Raw genomic sequence first — 21,631 nt, 5'->3', positions numbered from 1 at the left:
GACCACATTTTGGAGAACCAGAGGAGCTGGTCGGAGAAGCCAAGTAGTGCTGATATGGATCAGGTGAGGGAGCTCCTCAGCCTGACAAAGGGTATAAAGATGAACGACATACTGGTGGCAGTGAGCTTCATAGTGCGCCGTGTCTAGCCCTGCAAGGAGAGGGCCCACAAGGGTTTTGACTTCAAGGGTGACACTGACGACACCCAGGAGAGGATGGAGAGGCTATCGAAGGAGACTGTGCTATGGCGAGCAACCAAACTATTTGCTCCAAATGCGCCATTCAGCATGCCAGGACAGACAAGAGCCTTCAATAGCACAAACCCACCTCCTCAAGTAAAAATCTCAACTATTGTTCCTGATGCTTTTTATCCTGTACCTATGCTAAGCAGTGAACTAATTCACTTGTGGAAAGATCCATTTGTAGGAACGAGTGGTGTACTTCTTGAGCATGCTGAGGAGCGATTGGCCAAAGGCAGTGGACGCTCGGCCAACCACTCAGCTGGAGGAAGGTGTCATTAGTGCCTCATCAGAGTCCAAATGCGAAGGTGCTGGTCGGGAGGTGAGTCCCCCCTAAGTGCCGGAGAGGGTTTGGGGGAAAAGGGCGGCAACAGATGAGCCAACCTGCAAGAAGAGGAAGATGGCAGGTGTAGCTCCCAGCAAGCCAAGTAGCATCTTGCTTGGCGGTGATCAGACCACTTGGACATGGAGTGCGGTGATGTTCGAGTGGTTGTATGGTGATGGGGCTCTAGTAGCTCCTCCTCTGAGCACTGAGGGTCCACCGCGCAACACACACATGGAGGTGTAGTCAAAGGGAAGGGAGGGTGTCCCCGAGCAATAGGTGGAGGAGAGGCCGATGGCAAGGGCCGCAAGACCTCTAGCCTAGGATGCACGGGTTGACCCTAGAGCCATGCCTAGGTGCTCAGGGAGGTAGCACTGGTTTAGAACTGTCTACTAGGAAGCCGCTGTCTAAGTATCCTAGCCTTGGAATCATATGCTGTCTGATCTTTTTAGTTGCGGTGATTGATGAGCTAATTTGATGTAGATTAGGGCACGCGGAGGATCTTAATCCTTTTGGCTAGACTGGCGAGCTGCCGGGGGCTACTCCCAGCATGGAGACCATGCTGGCAGGCTCTGTCCCGGAGTCCCCGGGTGCTCAGTGGTCTACGGAGGAGTTGACCACCATTGCCAGTGGAGTTGGTGATGGAGAATGGTTGGCAACGACGGCGGATGAGTCAGTGGTGATGCTAGGAGCAACGGCGAGAGCCGCTGAGTCTTTAGAGGTAGAGGCTAGAGCTACTGACGTCATGCTAGAGTCTGGGGCGAAGAGGCCAGTGGTGCCAAAGGAACAAGCGGTGCTCCCTGAGATGTCGGAGGGCATGGTTGGATGCTCTGTGCGGCCACTGAGCCCCCAGAGAGCGCCACCAGCTATAGAGGAAGAGGACGAGGTGGAGGAGATTGAGCGTGAGGAATCACGACCTTAGGCTATCCAGATCCTCTACAATCAGGGGGGGTTGTGAAGTGGTGGTCATGGACGAGGAGGACACCACTAGGGAAGTGAGGAGACTAGAGTCCACCCTTTCCACAGCCTTGAAGAAGATCAAGGTTAGTATTGCATCGGCAATATCCATCTTTGGTGTTGGACAATAGGGTTCTTTATAATCTTGATGCTGTTGCAAGGCATAGCACGAACTATCAAACAATGGTAGCATCTGATTAATAGGATGGAGCCCCTCACCAAAGAGAATGCAAAGCTAAAAGAGGCTATGAAGCTTATGGAGAAATACGTCCAGAGGGCCCAGCAGGGCCCAGCACTAATGAGATCTTGCTAAATCAAATGTGAGGGACCTAGAGTACCAGAACGGGGCTCTTTTTGAGCAACTAGCGACCATGTCCGAGCAGTTGAGGCATAACTTTGAGCAGCTAAGAAGTGTATCCGAGTAGAAGAAAGGTACTATGGATTGGTGAACTTGTTCTGTATTGCCGAACAACTTTAATGTTGCTGAGGATCATCAGTTTTGTAGAGCAAGATGCGGAGCTCAGCTAGTTACGTCAAGTCATCAGTTAGCTCTAGGAGGAGAAGGGGAAAGCGTTTGGGCGAGCAGAGAAACTGGCTGAGGAGCTAAAAGGTGAGTAGTTCATGGTCAGAGTTATTGTTGAAGTGATTTCTTCATTTGACGGATCCTTTCGGTGCCTGCAGAATACCGCCAAAGGACCAAGGTGCTGTTTGACGTGCTAGAGCTAGAGGCACAAACCCAGAGGAGAAAGCTCGATGTCATGGTAGCTGGAGTTAGGCCGGTGCTTGACTGCATCGATATGGAGGTAGCTCCTCAGCCTGACGATAGGCCGCCTTGCCTAGACACCATCATCAACAGGTGCAAGGAGGCATAGGGAACTTCAAAAGCTTCAACCGCGATGCCACTGTCTCTATCATGACGCTCGCCCTGGCAGTGGTTTGGTCCCACTACCCTGTGACCAACCTTCAAGCAATAGGTACTGGATTGACTAGAGGGATGGGTGCAACAAGATAGGAGCAACTAAAGGACAAGGTGGAGGACACAACGAAGAAGCTGGCCAGCGACATTAACCTGTTTGGTGAGGTGGATGGCGACGGCCAAGCCTAGTAACCCGAGTGGAGAGGACCTATATGTAATAGCTGGAGAGGATAGTTAAATGCGCGAGGGCGTAAACAAACATTTATGTATGTGTATAAATGTTATATGCAGACATGTGCATGTTTATGCATCTTGCTAACACTTTTGGCAAAAATATATGTAATGTTAACCCTAACGCAATTATACGTGGTATAAGTAGCGTCCAAGCAGTTAGTTCTTTGCTGGGCTCTTGGCCTTGGCTAGCCCATATTCCATAACATCGAGCGCAAAGCCCATGCACGTGTAAGAGGAATAGACGTGACCAAGGAACCACAGCTGACCACCCATAACATAGAGCGTGGAGCCTATAGCACGTGTAGGGAGAGATCAGAGACTGGGTTTTCTCCAAAGAACACAGAGCGAATGTGTGCTGCTCGATGGTTGGCAAAATATCTTAGAAATATTTTGGTATGGAGAAACATGGTGGAGCGTTTATGGAGATCACGTATTGGAGTTTGTTAAGGAGTAGCTTAGAGCCGACGACTGCAAATGGAGATTAAACCATAGTGGAGAAATAATGGAGACAAATTATGGTGACAAAAACTTCATTTATTATGGAGTGGAGAGTACATATCTAGAGCGTTTCAAGGATAGAAACATATAAGGTGCTCGATGTGCCATGAATTGGGGATATTGATTCAGTCCAAGTCACATAGCCGGTAAGACCCTGGTTGGGTAACCTCTTTGACCATGTAAGACCCTTCCCAGGGGGAGGAGAGCTTGTGCATCCCTTCTGTTTTTTATTTTTTGCGGAGAACGAGGTCACCGACAGCAAATGAATGACCTTTGATGTTGTGATTGTAGTATCTTCGCAAGCCTACTAGGTATTTGGCTATGCAGATGCAAGTGATCAGGCATTCTTCTTTAGCCCTATCAAAATCCTTTGTCCGAACAGCTGTGGCTTGCTCTTCGTTATAATTTTCCACTCTAGGTGCTCAGAAGGCAATGTCCGCTAGAAGTATGGCTTCTGAGCCATAGACCAAAAACTATGGAGACACATCGATGCTATGACTAGCTTGAGTGCATAGTCCTGAGACCATAGCTAGGAGCTCTTTTAGCCATCTGCCCGGATGCTTTTCCTCTTTCTGATATAGCCTCTTTTTTAGGGCATCGAGGATCATGCCATTCGCCCGTTCAACCAGGCCATTGGCTCTAGGATGGGCAACAGAGATGTATTTGATGGAGATGCTCAGTCTTCATAGAAGTCCCAAAAATGGTGCCCAATAAATGTAGTTCTGAGGTCAGAGATAATGCTATTTGGGAGACCGAATCTATGGATGATATCTTCAAAGAGTTCGACTACCTTGTTTTTAGTGGCCGAGACAAGCGACTTGTATTCGATCCACTTGGAGAATTTGTCAATGGCGACGTATATGTACCGAAAATCACCTAGTGCAAGCTTGAAAGGCCCAATCATGTCCAGCCCCCAGCATGCAAAAGGCTAAGAAGCTATGATGGTCTGCAATTCCTGTACCGGCATGTGTATTTGCTTGGCCAAAAATTAACAACCTTCACAACGTCGGATGAGGTCTTCTGCGTCTGCGATGGCCGTGGGCCAGTAAAAACTAGCTCAGAAAGTTTTGCCGACCAAGTTTCTCTAGGCCGCATGATTGCCACAGGAACAAGAGTGAATTTTGAGAAGTAGTTTCACTCCCTCTTCTTGGGTGATGCATTTCTGTAGTATCCCTTCGTTAGCACTTTTACTCATCAAGTTCCCATCTACTAGCATGTAATGCTTGCTACGATGGATTAGACATTCAATTTTGGTCTTGTCAGCAGGTACATCAGCGCTGGTGAGGTACTTGATGAACTGTTTCCTCCAATCAGCGGCCGGTGAAGGTACTATAAGTACCAGCTGCTCAGCGGGGAGGGGGGATTTCTCAAACTTCCTTCTCTTCCTTAATGGATGGCGTAAAGAGGTCTTCAATGAAAACCCTAGGTGGAATCGCAGTGCGAGATGATCCTATCTTAGATAGGTGGTCGGTGAGCTAATTTTGATCTCGTACAACGTGGTGGTACTCGATATCATAGAACTTCCCCTCGAGTTTCTTGATTTTGGCACAATATGCGTCCATCTTCTCACTAGAACAAGACCAGTCTTTGTTGAGCTGGTAGATGACCAGCATGGAGTCTTCGTATACCATGAGGAATTTGATGCTGAGCTCGACGGCTATACGGAGTCCATGGAGAAATGCTTCATATTCGGTGGCATTGTTGGAGGCTGGAAAATGAATTTGGAGAACGTATCAGAGCTTGTCCTTGGTCGACATAATGAATAAAATGCCAGCACCAGCACCATTGATGTTGAGGGTGCCATCAAAGTACATCACCCAGTGCTCGGGGCAAGTAGTAGGGATGGGCTCTTGGATCTCAGTCCACTCAGCGACGAAGTCAGCCAGCGTCTGTGACTTAATGGTAGGCCTGCTTCTGAATTTGATGGATTAAGTGCCGAGCTCGATAGCCCACTTGATGATGTGGCCATTGGCCCATTTGTTATGGAGGATGTCCCCTAGAGGGTGAAATGATCAAGATGCCCAAGAGGGGGGGGGGGTGAATTGGGCTAATTCTAAATTTCTTTCAATAGTTAAGTCCTATGGTCAGCCCAATTAACCCCTTGTGCCTAAAAAGTGTTTTTATTGATCTATCGCACAAAAGTTTAGCAACCTATGTTCCGATCCTACTCTAGCATGACAATTCTATGAATGTAAATGACAAGAATTGAATTTCTCAAAGTAAATGCTCAAAGTAAAGAGAGAAGGAGGAACGCGGTGATGTTTTGCCGAGGTATCGGAGAGTTGCCACTCCCCACAAGTCCTCGTTGGAGCACCTGCGCAAGGGTGTAGCTCCCCCTTGATCCACGCAAGGATCAAGTGCTCTCTACAGGTTGATTCTTTGACGCCCCGTCACGGTGAATCACCCACAACTGCTCACAACTTGAGTTGGGTCATTCACAAGCTCCACCGGATGATCACCAAACTCCCAATCACCACCAAGCCGTCTAGGTGATGGCGATCACCAAGAGTAACAAGCACAAACTCTCACTTGACCACGACAAGCCTAATGAGAAGGGTGGATGCATACTTTGCTACTCTTGCTTTCACTAATGAGGGCACTCTTTGGGATTCTCAAATCTCAATCACCTCACTAGGACCTTGCTCTTCTTGGCACTCTCAAAGGTGTTTCTCAGCATATGGGATGAGCAAAAGTAACCCCCCCCCCCACATGAATGGAGGAAGTATTTATATCCATGGCTGAAAAACGAACCATTATGAGCCTCTGTGGGGTGACCGGATGCTCCGGTCATGTTGACTGAACGCTCCAGTCTGTTCTCCCCAAACTCCAGTGTTAAAGTTGTGACCAGACACGTCCGGTCGTGATTTTTCCTCTCTAGAACCATACTAGAGTCGACCGGATGCTAGGACTCAGCGTCCAGTCACTTAACTTCTCAGTGTCCAATCGCACCAGATGATTTCACCTTGATCAAATGAACTGACCGGACTCTGAGCCAGCGTCCAGTCACCCTAGAGCCAGCGTCCAGTCAGTATTTGACCCTCCATTCACTTCAAACTCTCGATCATATGTGAATGAAGTTTGCTCCAATGGATCTAAGCGCTTTTTAGGAGCTACCTAGTGCTAGATTTAGCAAGTGTGCACCACACCTAACTCACTAGACTCACCTAGGTCAAGCTACCCGTCCATACCCCCCTTAATAGTATGGCCAAAGGAAAAACAAAGTCCTAAACTACTAAGTGTCTCTTCCACTCCAATCGACACTTAGAACTAGTCCATCCTTAACCTTGTCATCCATCCTTTGAAAACCAAAATGATTTCCATCGTAGGGGCATGACCATAATGATAGCCCAATCGATCTCCATTACCATGACCTAACTTAATTGCCTCTGCAAAACACACGTTAGTCATAGTAATCACGTATTGTCATTAATCACCGAAACCTAGCTTGGGGCCTAGATGCTTTCAATCTCCCCCTTTTTTGTGATTGATGACAATACTACCTCGAGTATGTGAAAGAGTTGAGGTTTTTAGCATGCTTGGTTCATATAAGTTTTTGACAATAAGAACAAACAAGTTAGGCAAGCTTATATGACCCAAGCCAACATGATGTACTCAAAAGATATGAGATAAGCATGAGTACAAGTAATAAAGCTCATTTGCATCAGAGTAAAACACGGAAGCAAAGCAAATGAACATAACACTAGTGATATGACATATAAAAGATTCAAAGTAGAGAGCACACATGTCAAATATCACGATCACGTAGATATCACTATCACATAAATATAGTTTGATGCATAAAAGTAAACACACGAATGCATAATAGTGTATCACATATAAAAACCAAATATAATAGAATACTAAGCTCCCCCTAAGTCGCTCCCCCTTAGTCTAACATACTCGATCCCTCTCCCCCTTTGGTGTCAAACACCAAAACCTAAGGGTCGGTCGGCAGGGCTACAGCGGACGAGTCGTGCGCTGAGGTACGAGGAGCAAGTAGGAACTATGTGCCATCATCATCTAACCCTGAGCTCTGAGCTATCTAACCCTATGTAGCTGGAAGTGATGCTAAAGCAGTGTAGGTCGGATCAGGGACTAGAGCGGTTGTAGACTGTGTAGGTATCACTAAAGCAGGAGGCTCTAATGATGCAACAGAAGAAGGGAGCATCTCTGTAGTCCCGATAATAGGTGCAACTGTAGAAGCACCTGGGACATGTAAATATGGCGGAGTAGCCTGCCCTATCAACTCACTAAAAGTCACTCCAAGGCTCCTGGAGACTGAGGTATCTAGCACTAGCAGCAAGAAAGTCTAAGCTAGTGTGAAGCCCATCTAAAGAGGTGTGAACTACGGGGCTAGCACTAGCAAGGCAAACCACTAGGACACATGCTCTGTAGGTGAAGCAAACTGTGCTGGTGGCTATCCCTGACTCGGAAGCTCACTAGGCTATAATGCTAGAGTCATAGAAGTGGTGGCAGACTGACGAAGCTCGAGGTCTGTCTACGGTGCAGGTGGAGCTGAACTGAAACTACCAGCCTCATGGTCATGTCAACATAGAGGCATCTGAGGAATAGGCTGGTAGTCATCATCTGAGCTATCACTGGGGTCGCTCGCAATAATCCCCTCCTGCTGAGCATCAAGCTGCTCCTCCTCTATAGCTGCTAGGCTCCTGATGGTCTCATCCTGCTGAGCTATAGTCTTTGGAACCTCTAGACATCGGCTTGGCTAGCTAGGTGTCCTCACTGCACTATGATGGATCATCTGAGTCATGTTGTATGTAGGGAACTCTGTAGTAGCACCACTATACTCTGCTAGCATCTCTGGTGGCCTCATAGTAACTGCCCCGTGGATCAGGAATGTAATCCAGTGAGCATATGGCAGCTGCATGTGACCCCTGAACCCCTCTGCAATAGTATCCTCCACCTCTGATAGAAGGAGATCCCAAATGTCAAACACTGTCTGCTGTATCAGAGAGTTTAGCAACCATAACTGTATATGAGTCAAGCCCTTGCGATACCCCATCCTCAGAAGTAGTGTCCTCCTCATAATAGCATCCAGCACTCTAGCTGTAGGAGTGAGATCACTGGGTGTCCTGCTCGACCCCTCACCGAATGGCTCTGTAAAGCAATGATGGACTAGATCTGTAGGGGGCACAAGACCACCGTGAGGGCATCTGGGAGGCGCTGTCTATCCATAGCAAACCTCATGTAGCCAGATAGACTACTCCTAAAGTCTAAGTATCTCTCTGACCCTAGTGCTCATCAGCCTGTAATCTCTACCTCTGAATGCAAAGTGTATAAATCTGTGCTGCGGGTCAATCTAGAGTGTAGCATAGAACTGATGGACCCAAGATGGAACATATAAGCCTGTCCATCTAAGTAAATCTATCAGCCCTGGTAGGTTAGCTGGGTAAGGGCGAATATGCTCTCTAGCTGCTACTACAATGGTCTCAATGTTGCACACCCTCTGAGATCTGAATACTGCCCCACTGTTAAGATATGCATTATAAAAATCTTCCTGCAGAGGTGCGTAGAAACCCTCTGAAGCACGCTCATCCCGCCTTGGTGGGAACCACTGCTCAAAGTCCACAAATCTGAGCTGTTGAACCTGCTTGGCCGTGGTAGCCCTCAAATCCAAGTGAGTCACTAGAGGCGGACCCTATGGTCTAGGTGGTGCACGTGAACCCCTCCGCTATGTCTCTGACCTCGGTGTGACTGGAGCACGGGTACGATCAGAGCGGCGAAGCTGTGGCTGAGGTGCCTGCTCTATCTCCTTAGCCTACTCTCCCTCCTGAGTCTACTCTATTGGCTATGGCTGCTGCTGTGACTCCCCCTGAGACTAACTCTCATCAATAGCAACACGCCATCCTCTAACCATGACAGTCCCAGCTGGACTACCATGATGGTGCTCAACCTACTCAAGTGCAGCCCTCATAGATGGAGAGAGCTGATCTGCAATGACAACACCACTCCGAGCACCTCCTCTCTCTGTGCACTCTATGACCTCTACAACTATGGCTGCTCTCGTTGTATCTGCATCAGGGTACTTGCGCTTCCTCATCGCTAGCTTCTTTGTCGCCTTGCCTTTTGCATCTGTAGGCTGGCGAGGCAGGGGCCTTGGATCCTCATCACCGAGACCTCCTCAAACATTCTTGACAAGAGCCATCTGATGAAGCTGAAAGGAACAACTGCCCTAACAAGAATCAACTACCAACTGTCACTTCCGAGGCTTGGCCTCGATCCGTACTCACGAGCTTGGCCCTGAGTTAACTGACAACTACCAATGGGACCACAATGGCACTGACTCACTGCATGATAGAATAGATAGGATATACAAATAAATACAATATATCTAGAGATACAAAACCCTAAGAAAGCAAGCAATGGATATGAATTTGGAAACGAGGGCTTGCTATCTTACGAACCGGCGAATCGACGAGAAGAGGAATGAATCAGGGAACCACTGGATCAGCAATATGAGGCAAGGGATAGGGTTGCGATGAAGTTCGGTGGCCGAGCAATGCAATGAGGGAACTAGATGCGGCGCCGAAGTAGGGCAGGGCCAAGGCAGCGTTAGGGCACGGTGCGAGCGGTGACGTAGGAGCACGGCTTGGACGTGGACAGCGTGGGCACGAATGGCACTAGCATGGCGGCGCAGGGAGCAGCATGGGCTCACGGCGATGCAGGGAGCACAGCACGGGTGGCGGCGTAGGCACGAATGGCATGGGCACGAGGAGAAGCGGTGCTGCTGTGGCGGCATGGAGCTAGGGTGCGGGCAGGAGTGGCTGTGCGGTGGGCGCTCAATGTGAGCAGGGCGCGGACGTCGATGGTGCGGGTGCGGCAGTGCAGGCAGGGCGTGGCGGCATGGGCGCGGCAGTGTAGGCAGGGTGCGGATGGCGATGGTGCGGGCACGGTGGTCGCTGCGGTTATAAGGGGTCCCCCATGACGTAATAGAAAAGGAAACATGAAAGAGACCGGATCCCGTACGTTTTCTACTAATCGGACGCTTCGGTGGCAGCGACCGAACGCTGCCACCCAACGTCCGATTGATTCCAAAGAGGTCCAAAACCACTAGAATCATGACCGAACACATCCGATCACCACTGACTGGACGTAGCCAAAGTCCGATCAATCCTTACTTTGTCTTCTTCGCTTGATCGGACGTTGGATCACCATGTGACCGGACGCTGGGAAAGCACTGTTTCAGTGTCCGATCACTCCTTCTCAGCAGCAGTTCATCTCTTGTGAACTGACCAGATGCTGGACTGCAGAGTTTGGTGCAGCGTCCGATCACTCTTTTTTCAGCAAATCTTTGAAGTCCTTCATGCTGCCTGTTCCCAATCAAGTCCCAACTTCAATAGATCCAAATAAACACCAATTGGGACTGATATGAGTGACCTCTCTCAAACCCTCAATTTTTTTAAAATATTTTGCCTTAGGCTATAATTCTTTTTAAGAAAATAGGCAATAAGAGGGCAATTGAAGATAAACGACAAAGCAACATTCATGCATATGCAATGCAATACTTGAAAGTAAATCTAGTTATTTGTCAAGTTTGATCCAAGGTTAAGCTTCTTCACATGCTTTTCGGTGGTTATCTTAACCATGTTAGACAAGCCCTATATGCATTACAATAAAGAGTAAACATGTCGTATATTACAATGCAATCCAAGAGACAACACAAGCTCATTTTTTAGTGAAGTTACTAAAATCAAGAACATTGAGCTCATTCCGTAATCGACAAAAAGTCGCCTCATCTAGCAGTTTAGTGAAGATATCCACCAATTGATCCTCGGTCCTTACACCTTCTAATGAAATATCATTCTTCGCAACATGATCTCTAAGAAAGTGATGGTGGATATCTATGTGCTTGGTGCGAGAGTGTTGAATCGGATTATTTGCAAGTTTTACCGCACTTTCATTGTCGCACAAAAGAGGTACTTTTTCTAGAACTACACCATAGTCTAGCAAAGTTTGTTTCATATAAAGAATTTGTGCACAACAAGCACCCACGGCAATGTATTCCGCTTCGGCGGTGGACAAAGCCACACTATTTTGTTTCTTGGAGGATAAAGACACAAGTGATCTACCAAGCAAATGGCACCCTCCAGATGTGTTTTTTCTATCCACTTTGCAACCAGCATAATCCGAATCGGAATAGCCAACTAATTCAAATATAGCTCCTTTGGGATACCAAAGGCCAATGCTTGGTGTGTGCTTAAGATACCTAAGGATTCTTTTAACGGCAATCAAATGAGTTTCCTTAGGATTAGCTTGAAATCTAGCACACATACACACACTAAACATGATGTCGGGCCTAGATGCGGTTAAATATAACAAGCTACCAATCATAGAGCGGTAGAGAGTTTGATCAACTGTGTTACCTCCCTCATCTAGGTTGAGATGTCCATTAGTTGGCATTGGTGTCTTGATTCGCTTACATTCATCCATCTTGAATCTCTTGAGAAGATCATTTGTATATTTCTCTTGAGAGATGAACATCCCTTTTCTTATTTGCTTGACTTGAAAACCAAGAAAGAATGTAAGCTCTCCAATCATTGACATCTCGAACTCCTTCGACATCAATTCACCAAACTCTTTGCAAGAATCTTCATTTCATGATCTAAAGATGATATCATCAACATACACTTGACAAATGAAGATATGCCCATTAAGCTTCTTGGTGAATAGTGTGCTATCGACCTTCCTAATGGTGAAGCCCTTCTCAATGAGGAAGTCCTGAAGGCGCTCATACTAAGCTCTTGGGGCTTGCTTAAGCCCATATAACGCCTTGGACAACCTATAAACATGATTAGGATATCTAGGGTCTTCAAACCCAGGAGGTTGATCAATATAGACTAGTTCATTAATAAAGCCATTTAAAAATGCACTTTTCACATCCATTTGATATAGTTTCATGTCATGATGTGATGCATATGCAAGGAGGATATGAATGGCTTCTAGTCTTACAACCGGTGCAAAGGTCTCTCTAAAATCCAAACCTTCAACTGGAGAGAACCCCTTTACAACTAGTCTTGCCTTGTTCCTCACAACTATGCCTTGATCATCTTACTTGTTGCAGAACACCCACTTTGTTCCAATGACTCTTGCACCTTTTGGTCACTCTTCAAGAGTCCAAACTTCATTGTGGGTGAAGTTGTTCAACTCTTCATGCATGGCATTTATCCAATCCGGATCTTGAAGAGCTTCTTCTACCTTAGTAGGCTCAAAACAAGAGACAAAAGTGTGATGTGCAATAAATGATGCAAGTTTTTGTGAGTGAGTCATTACACCCTTTGATGGACTCCCTATGATGAGATCTTGTGGATGATCTTGTAGTAGAGGTGTGTTTCTTCTATTGACCACTTGAGGAGGAGGTTGTGGAGCATCAACATCTTGTGCTTGTACCACCATTTGATCATGGGAGACATGAGTGTCTTCATTTTCTACTCTCCCATCTTTATCAACATCTTGTGGCACATTTGATGAAGAAGGTAGATCAATCACTTGTGCATCATCTTCATCATCTTTAGGCTTAATATCACCAACCGAAATGTTCTTCATAGACTCCCTCAATGGTTCATCACCTACATCATCAAGATTCTCATGTGCTCCTTGGGAGCCGTTAGATTCATCAAATTCCACATCATATGTTTCTTCAACCAAGCCAGTGGCATGATTAAATACTCTATATGCTTTGGACTTTGATGAGTAACCAACAAGAAAACCAATATCACAACGTCTTTGAAACTTCCCTAGGTGTTGCCACTTCTTGTAGATGTAGCATTTGCAACCAAACACCCTAAAGAAGGAGATGTCTAACTTCTTCCCATTGAGCAACTCATAAGGTGTCTTGCTAAGAAACTTTTGAAGGAATAGGCGATTTGATGCATAGCATGCGGTGTTGATAGCTTTTGCCCATAGAGCTTTGGGGGTGTTGTACTCATCTAGCATTGTTCTTGCAAGAGTGATCAATGTTTGGTTCTTTCTCTCAACTACACCATTTTGTTGAGGAGTATATGTTGCAGAGACCTCATGCTTTATCCCAACTTCATCACAATAGGCTTCTATGTTTGTGTTGTCAAATTCCTTCCCATTGTCACTTCTAATCTTCTTGAGCTTCACTTCAAACTCATTTTGTGCTCTCTTGGCAAACTTCTTGAAGCAAGATGCAACTTCGGATTTGTCATAAAGGAAAAATACCGATGTGTATCTTGAATAGTCATCAACAATCACAAGACAATAAAGATTTCCTCCCAAACTCTTGTATGTTGTTGGTCCAAATAAGTCCATGTGAAGGAGTTCTAGCACTCTTGTGGTTGACATGAAAACTTTTGTTGGATGAGTGTTTGCAACTTGTTTGCCGGCTTGACATGCACTACAAAGCTTATCCTTCTCAAACTTCACATCCTTCAACCCTCTCACCAAATCATTCTTCATTAGCTTCTTGAGTGAGCTCATCCCAACATGAGCAAGTCTTCTATGCCATAGCCACCCAAGTGTTGTTTTGGTGAATAGGCATGTTTTCAAGTTAGCATCTTCGGAGGTGAAATCCACTAAGTATAGGTTGTTGTATCTAAATCCTTTGAATACATCATCCTTCTTAGATACAACAACTTCCTTCTCGGTGAACAAGCATTGGAAGCCAAGATCACACAATTGCCCAATGGATAGCAAGTTGAAGCTCAATGAAGCAACATAGAGCACATTTGAGATAGAATGATCATTTGATATTGCCACTTTGCCCAATCCTTTGACCTTGCCCTTTGAATTATCTCCAAATATGATTCTTTCTTGTCCATCTACTTCTTCATCTAGTGAGGTGAACCTTCGAGGATCACCGGTCATATGTTGTGTGCAACCACTATCAATAACCCAATGACTTCCACCAGTCTTGTAGTTCACCTACACACAAGTGATCAAGCTTTAGGAACCCAAACTTGTTGAGGGCCCTTCACCTTCTGAACAAGTGACTTTGCAACCCAAATTTTCTTAAGCCTATTCTTGTTTGGAGGTCCTAAGAACATGACTTTCATCTTTCCACTAGAATCCTTTCTAAGCATGTAATGAGCATTGAATGCAAAAGGTCTAGCATGCTTGGGCAAAGGTTGTGGTGGTGGAGTTTGGCACTCATGGGCAAAGTGGCCTTCTTGTCCACACTCAAAACATTTCTTTGGCTTTGGCTTTTGTTGTTGTTGAGCTTGTGTCTTCTTCTCTTTGTTTGCCATGTACCCAATGCCACTTCTATTCATCTTTATGATGGTGTTCATTAGTAGCTCACTTTGAAGATGCTTGCCTCTTGTGAACTTGCTCAATCCAATCTTGAGATGCCCTTTCTCCAACTTGAGCTTCTTGTTCTCTTCCTTGAGAGCATCATTATTTTTCTCTTGCTTGAGCTTCTTGTTCTCTTCTTTGAGCTTCTCAATCTTAAGAGTTAAGTCACCATCATGATCACTAGTTTCAAGCACTATGGTGTTGGTGGTCTTGAGCTCTTCAAGATCTTTCTTGATCTTTTCATTGTTATTCTTGAGCTTGACAAACTCATCATAATCATCGGCCTCAACCACTTGCTTGTCCTTGCTACTAGAACTTTGCTCAATGCTCTCAATGATCAAATCATCACATGATGTAGCTATATCAATCTTAACAATATTGTTAGTAGCATCATGTGGCTCGTTGGATAGAAATTCTTGAGCAATGACAAGATTATCATGATTAATCTTAAGAGTAGTATATTCTTCTTTTAGCTTGTTGTGGCTAGTGATGAGCTCATTGTGTATCCTCTCAAGTTTATCATGTTTATCTTTAAGCTCTTTCTTAGAAGATTTGAGCTCCTTGAGCTTGGATGATATAGCATCATTTGCTTCTCTAAGCTCAACACTAGCCTTTTTGGTTACATCACATTTAGATAAAAGAGAATCATTCTTAGCTTCTAGTTTTTCATTTTTAGCTCTACTCTTTCTAATGATCTTAGTGTATTGATTTAGCAATTTAACAAGATCATCATAAGAAGGTGATTCATATTCATCATCATCACTATAGCTATCATCATTGCTAGCATGTTCATCACCACTACTATCATCATTTGATACCTTGCAATCACCCTTGGCCATAAGGCATAGGTGTGTAGAGGATGATGGAGGTGGTGGCGGTGAAGATGATGAAGAGCCAATAACAATGGCAGCCACCTTCTCGTTGTCACTATCATCATCGGATGAGCCACTAGATGAATCAATGTCCATGAGCCAATCACCGACGATGTATGCCTTTCCACTTTTCTTCTTCTTGTGGAAGTCCTTCTTCTTGCCATCTCTCTTCTTGTATGGCTTGTTTTTCTTCTTCTCATCTTCTTCATTGCTTGAGTCATCTTTCTTGCCCTTGTACTTGTCTTTCTTGGGCTTTGTGCATTGATGTGCAAGATGACCAAGTTCTCCACAATTATAGCAATCCATCTCCAAGATTGGCTTCCTTCTAGAGCTTGTGAAGAACTTCTTCTTCTTGCCATCGAACTTGATGCCACTCTTGTTGAACTTCTTTAGCATCTTGGCAGTTCTTTTTACCATGAGAGCAAGGCTTGCATCATCAACTTCATCATCACTTGAGCTCTCATACTCAAGCCTTGCTTTGCCCTTCTCTTGGCTAGCTTTGAATGCTAAGTCCTTTTCTTTCTTCTTAGTGGAGGATGAGCCATCTTGTGGTGTGATGTGCATATACATCTCATGAGCATTGATCTTTCCCAAGATTTGTGTCGGTGTAGTGGTGGAAAGATCACCTTGATGAAGCATGGTCACAATATGCCCATATTTTTCAATGGGGAGGACACTCAAGATCTTTCTTACAACATCGGATGGTTGCATTTAAGTGAGTCCAAGCCCATTGACTTCCTCTACAAGAACATTCAAGCGTGAGTACATTTCATTAGCACATTCTTTAGGAAGCATCTCAAAAGAGTTAAGCTTTTTCATGACAAGATGATAGCGTTCCTCATACTTACTCTTTGTTCCCTCATGGAGCACACAAATGCCCGACCATAGTGCATGGGTGTCTTTGTGGTTCCTCACCCAGTTGAACACATCTTTGGAAAGGCCTCTAAAGATGGTGTTATGAGCCTTTGCATTCCATTTTTTATAATTCACCTCATCGCCTTGTAGGTGTGTAGCATCCTGAGGTTTTGGGAAGCATTGTGAGGCGGCTCTAAGTATTCCTGTATCTAGAGCTTCTAGATACGCCTCCATGCGGATTTTCTAATAGGGAAAATCATCTCCCTCAAAGATAGGAGGAGGTCCATCCCTGTGAGACATCTTTCTCTAGGCGGTTAAGCCTAAAAACGTGAGAACGAGGCTCCAATACCAATTCAAAGGATCAAGATGCCCAAGAGGGGGTGAATTGGGATAATTCTAAATTTCTTTCAATAGTTAAGTCCTATGGTTAGCCCAATTAACCCCTTGTGCCTAGAAAGTGTTTCTATTGATCTATCACATAAAAGTTTAGCAACCTATGTTCCGATCCTACTCTAGCATGGCAATTCTATGAATGTAAATGACAAGAATTGAATTGCTCAAAGTAAAGAGAGGAGGAACACAACGATGTTTTGCCGAGGTATCAGACAGTCGCCACTCCCCACTAGTCCTCATTGGAGCACCCGCGCAAGGGTGTAGCTCCCCCTTGATTCACGCAAGGATCAAGTGCTCCCTATGGGTTGATTCTTTGATGCTCCATCGTGATGAATCACCCACAACCGCTCACAACTTGAGTTGAGTCATCCACAAGCTCCGTCGGATGATGACCAAACTCCCAATCACCACTAAGCCGTCTAGGTGATGGCGATCACCAAGAGTAACAAGCACAAACTCTCACTTGACCACAACAAGCCTAATGAGAAGGGTGGATGCACACTTTGCTACTCTTGCTTTCACTAATGAGGGCTCTCTTTGGGATTCTCAAATCTCAATCACCTCAGTAGGACCTTGCTCTTCTTGGCACTCTCAAAGGTGTTTCTCAGCTATTGGAATGAGCAAAAGTACCCCCACACATGAATGGACAAAGTATTTATAACCATGGCTGAAAAATGAACTGTTATGAGCCTCTGCGGGGTGACCGGACGCTCCGGTCATGTTGACTAGACGCTCCGGTCAGTTCACCCCGAACTCCAGTGTTAAAGTTGTGACCGAATGCTGGACAGTGTCTGGTCAACACTGATCGAACGTGTCTAGTCATGATTTTCCCTCTGTGGAACCTTACTGGAGTCGACCGGACGCTGGGACTCAACGTCCGGTCACTTCACTTCTCAGCGCCTGGTTGCACCAGATGATTTCACCTTGATCAAATGAACTAACCGGATTTTGAGCCAGCATCCGGTCACCCTAGAGCCAGCATCCGATCAGTATTTGACCCTCCATTCACTTCAAACTCTCGATCATATGTGAATGAAGTTTGCTCCAATGGATCTAAGGGCTTTTTAGGAGCTACCTAGTGCTAGATTTAGCAAGTGTGCACCACACCTAACTCACTAGACTCACCTAGGTCAAGCTACCCGTCCATACCCCCTTAATAGTATGGCCAAAGGAAAAACAAAGTCCTAAACTACTCTAAGTGTCTCTTCCACTCCAATCGACACTTAGAACTAGTCCATCCTTAACCTTGTCATCCATCCTTTGAAAACTGAAACGATTTCCATCGTAGGGGCATGACCATAATGATAGCCCAATCGATCTCCATTACCATGACCTAACTTAATTGCCTCTGCAAAACACACGTTAGTCATAGTAATCACGTATTGTCATTAATCACTGAAACCCAACTATCGATAGAATATCATCGGCAGTACTCCAAGGGGTATCCCACGAAGGTAGATTGATCGGTAGAGATGTGTGTAATCAAGAATAAGAAGGCAATAGAAATATAAGAGTTAGACAGGTTCGGGCCATCAGCGTGACGTAATACCCTACTTCTATGGTCTGTTGGATTGTATTGACTTTGTATGATATTGCCTGTGTTTTTAGGGGGTCCCTTCCCACCTTATATAGTATGGGGGGTAGGGTTACAAGTCGGTTAGATCTAGGAGATAACTAGAAAGTAATAACATATTACAGAAATCATGGGATCGAACGTATCCTCGTAGATCTCATAGTATCTTCAGGATAGCTTCTCGATGTCTTGTGGGGCATGTCAAGCAGTGCTGTGCTCCACAAGGTTTTGTCTTATGGACTAGACCACCCTTGGGGGCATAGCCCATGTAGTCTACCATGGGTATCTAGGGTCATACCCCCACAACCTCGCTATCATTGCAGGCATCATCGTGGTCTCGCACGCCATCCCCTAGGTTGGCATTGGTCTCCCCGTCGCCCATGATGATGACATTGATGCCACCAACAATGATGGTTCACTCGTCACCGCTGCTCTTGGTGTGGTCCACCTCGCCATCATCGGTGGCTCCATCATGGTCGAGCTCGCCATCACCAGATTCGCTTTCGGCGCCCCACAGGGGGAGCGAGTGTCCTCCAATGTTGCGGTCCTACTCACCATCCGCCACAGACATGTCTGAGGGCTATATGGTGGTGGCCCTATCATGGTCCAGCTCGCATTTGTTGGATCTGCTCCAGGCGCACCATGATGGGAGTGGGTGAAGTGATCCTCTGGTTCGACGTGGTAGATAGGTTTGATGGTTTCAACCTAGGTAGGTTTACCTTGTAGGCGTTGGATTTCGATCATGCCTATTGGTACCCTTGTTGCTTAGAGCTGTGGGATGGCACAACTCATTAAATTAATTAGTAGTATCAAGCCATGTAAACATTTGTAGTTAGGACGAGAACGCTGCCTGGTGCTCATTACTACACAAAGTCATGTTAATCATCTGTAATTAGAACTAGTATGTTTATGTAGTAGTTGTATGACTTTGAGTAGTGTGGCACATTTCTCCTCTTATTATGGTCGATTAAGGCATGGTTATGTAGTCTGAACTCGTATCATTGCTGTACTCCACATATATATGAAGTCTGGTTTGATGTTATGTTATCTTTCTAGTAGCAGTGCTCCCCTCTTATTATGCATGTAGCCATGCCTAGCTCTACAAAACCAACCAAGACCCAAGAATAGGTGCCTAATCTTTTATGCCACCATAGCACAGTCCGGCCATGTTGTATTAGATGAGGCCAGACCATATATTAGGTGTCCAATCAGCTCTTTTATCTTGGACATGCAAAATCAATAACCATAGGACAGTCCGCCCCCCTCGTTTTGCCACAGGCCGGACATGCAAAAAAGGGTGCAGAAGCAAAAGGGCAACAAGATGAGTTAGGTGATGGTTTGAACTTAGTTAAATGTGGTATGTATCTAGATGTCAATAATGCTAATGTATCTCAATCTGTAATTGGCAGTGCACTTGTTTATTCAGTGTTTATGTTAGTTAGTTCAATTCATCGTAGTGGTGTTCACTATTCAAAGAAAGCCATTACCTGTGCGCCCTCATCAAAATCACATTCCAAAATACTTGAAAAGCACTAAAAATAGTTAAAACCACCATTATATTGATTCATAATATTTACTATCTGGGTACATGAGGCGATTCGAAATAGACCAAAAGTGCACTACAACACACCTGCCACTGTACTACTACTAGTTCCTACTACACCTACTGCTATTGTACTAATTAACACCTACTGATCGATGCCACTGCCCCTGCCATCGCCGTTGTGGCCGCCCTCCTTGTCGTCATCCTACTCCGACGAGGAGTCATCCTCGTCCTCTACGATCGTGTTGGGGGATGGAGGTTTGAGTCTGTGCTTCTTTTAGCACAGCATGGGGACAAACCTCAGCAAAATGGTCTCGATGATGTTGTCCACCTCCTCCACCGACACATCCTCCTCCTCCTTCTCCTCCTCCTCCTCCTCCTCCTCCTCTGACACCATCGTTGCCACCTCCTCGTCATCATCGATGGGCTCTCCTTTGTCTTTGGCAGGCTCCTCTGCTGATAATGGATACTCCTCGCACTCGGGGCTCGACGTTGATTGATTTACCTCCTCGCTATCCTTGTCTTCGTAGTTAGTGCAATACTTGCCGGATGACCAGTGCCCCATTGCTCGCTCGATGCTATAGTTACCGCCAATGAGTAGGGACCAGAGGAGGTGATGTGATGGACAGGTAAGTTGAGTACGTATGAGAGAATACCCCAGTCAGTGGTGCTCTCTATAGCCTACTAGTGATTTTAAAGAGGAGAGCCGAGAGGTTGCTCTCCCACATGATGCGACACTCGAGGATTCGCGGTTGGTTGGCATCCCTTGTTTCATGTTTTGACTCCTAGGTTTGGAAATAGTGTATATTCAATCCACCCGGTAATCTAAACTATGACGTCATTGCGAGTTCCCATGGCAATTCGCAGAGTGTATTTAATAACTCCTACTGTAATCCCTGCTCGGCTGCCTCCCCCACCTCCAAATCAATCATCCTAAGTCGATCATGCCACTCCCCCTCTCTAGACCTCCGTCTCACTGCCGTCCACACGCCATAGCTCCATTCATGCTGGCAATCATGTCGCTGATGGCGCTCCCTACTGATGTGCAAATTGAGATCGCCAGCCACCTCACTATCTAATGTGGACATGACACCCATGTATATGACCATGTTTGGCACATGGTATGGAGGGGTAGGAGGCTAGCAAGGGTGTCCAAGTCAAGAAGGAGGCCCGAGGCTAATTTGGTTTGAGCCCCCGAGGTGGAGGCCCAAAGCAACTCAAGTTTGAGTCTGCCTCGGCCTCCAGGACATTCCAACCATATGTGGATCATCAAAAACAGAGTCTGGATGCATCCTTGGTGACCAGTTTAAGGCAGACTGGTCCTAGAGGCCGAGGTAGACTTGAACTTGAGTTGCTTTGGGCCTCCACCTTGGGGACTCGAACTAAATTAGCCTCGGGCCTCCTTCTTGACTTGGACACCCTTGCTAGCCTCCTACCTCTCCATACCATATGCCAAACATGGTCATATACATGGGTGTCATGTCCTCATCACTATCACCTTTGGATCAGCCCATGGACGACCTCCATAGCCTATGGGCGACCTGCTCATCCATGCACTGTATCTGCGGCCACCCCGCCGTCGGTCGGCATCTAGCACTAGACTAGTTCAGACATGGGAGGACGGGGGCTGACCCCATCAACTACTATGCCCTTCTTGCTAGTCTGACCTAAGTCAACAACCTAGAGGCTTGCTTCCTCACCAGGATACAAACCATATTCATGGAAATGCGCAACCTCCAGTGATGCCTCGACGATCACAACCACGCCACCGATGGTGGGCACAATCTGGCGGCCTATCAGGTTGCCATATTACTCTATAGGCACAATGGCGGTGCCGGCGACAATGACACTACAAGGCGGTGCATGAGACAGGTCGAGGGCGAGGAAGAATCATGGGCAGTGGCGGCGTGCGGCGGCAATGGACTAATGAGTAGGTGGCTAAGCAACAACGGGTGTATGT

Source organism: Miscanthus floridulus, chromosome 19 (genome assembly GCF_019320115.1).
Source record: "Miscanthus floridulus cultivar M001 chromosome 19, ASM1932011v1, whole genome shotgun sequence".
Classification (NCBI taxonomy): domain Eukaryota; kingdom Viridiplantae; phylum Streptophyta; class Magnoliopsida; order Poales; family Poaceae; genus Miscanthus; species Miscanthus floridulus.
Note: the sequence above shows the minus strand (reverse complement) of the source record.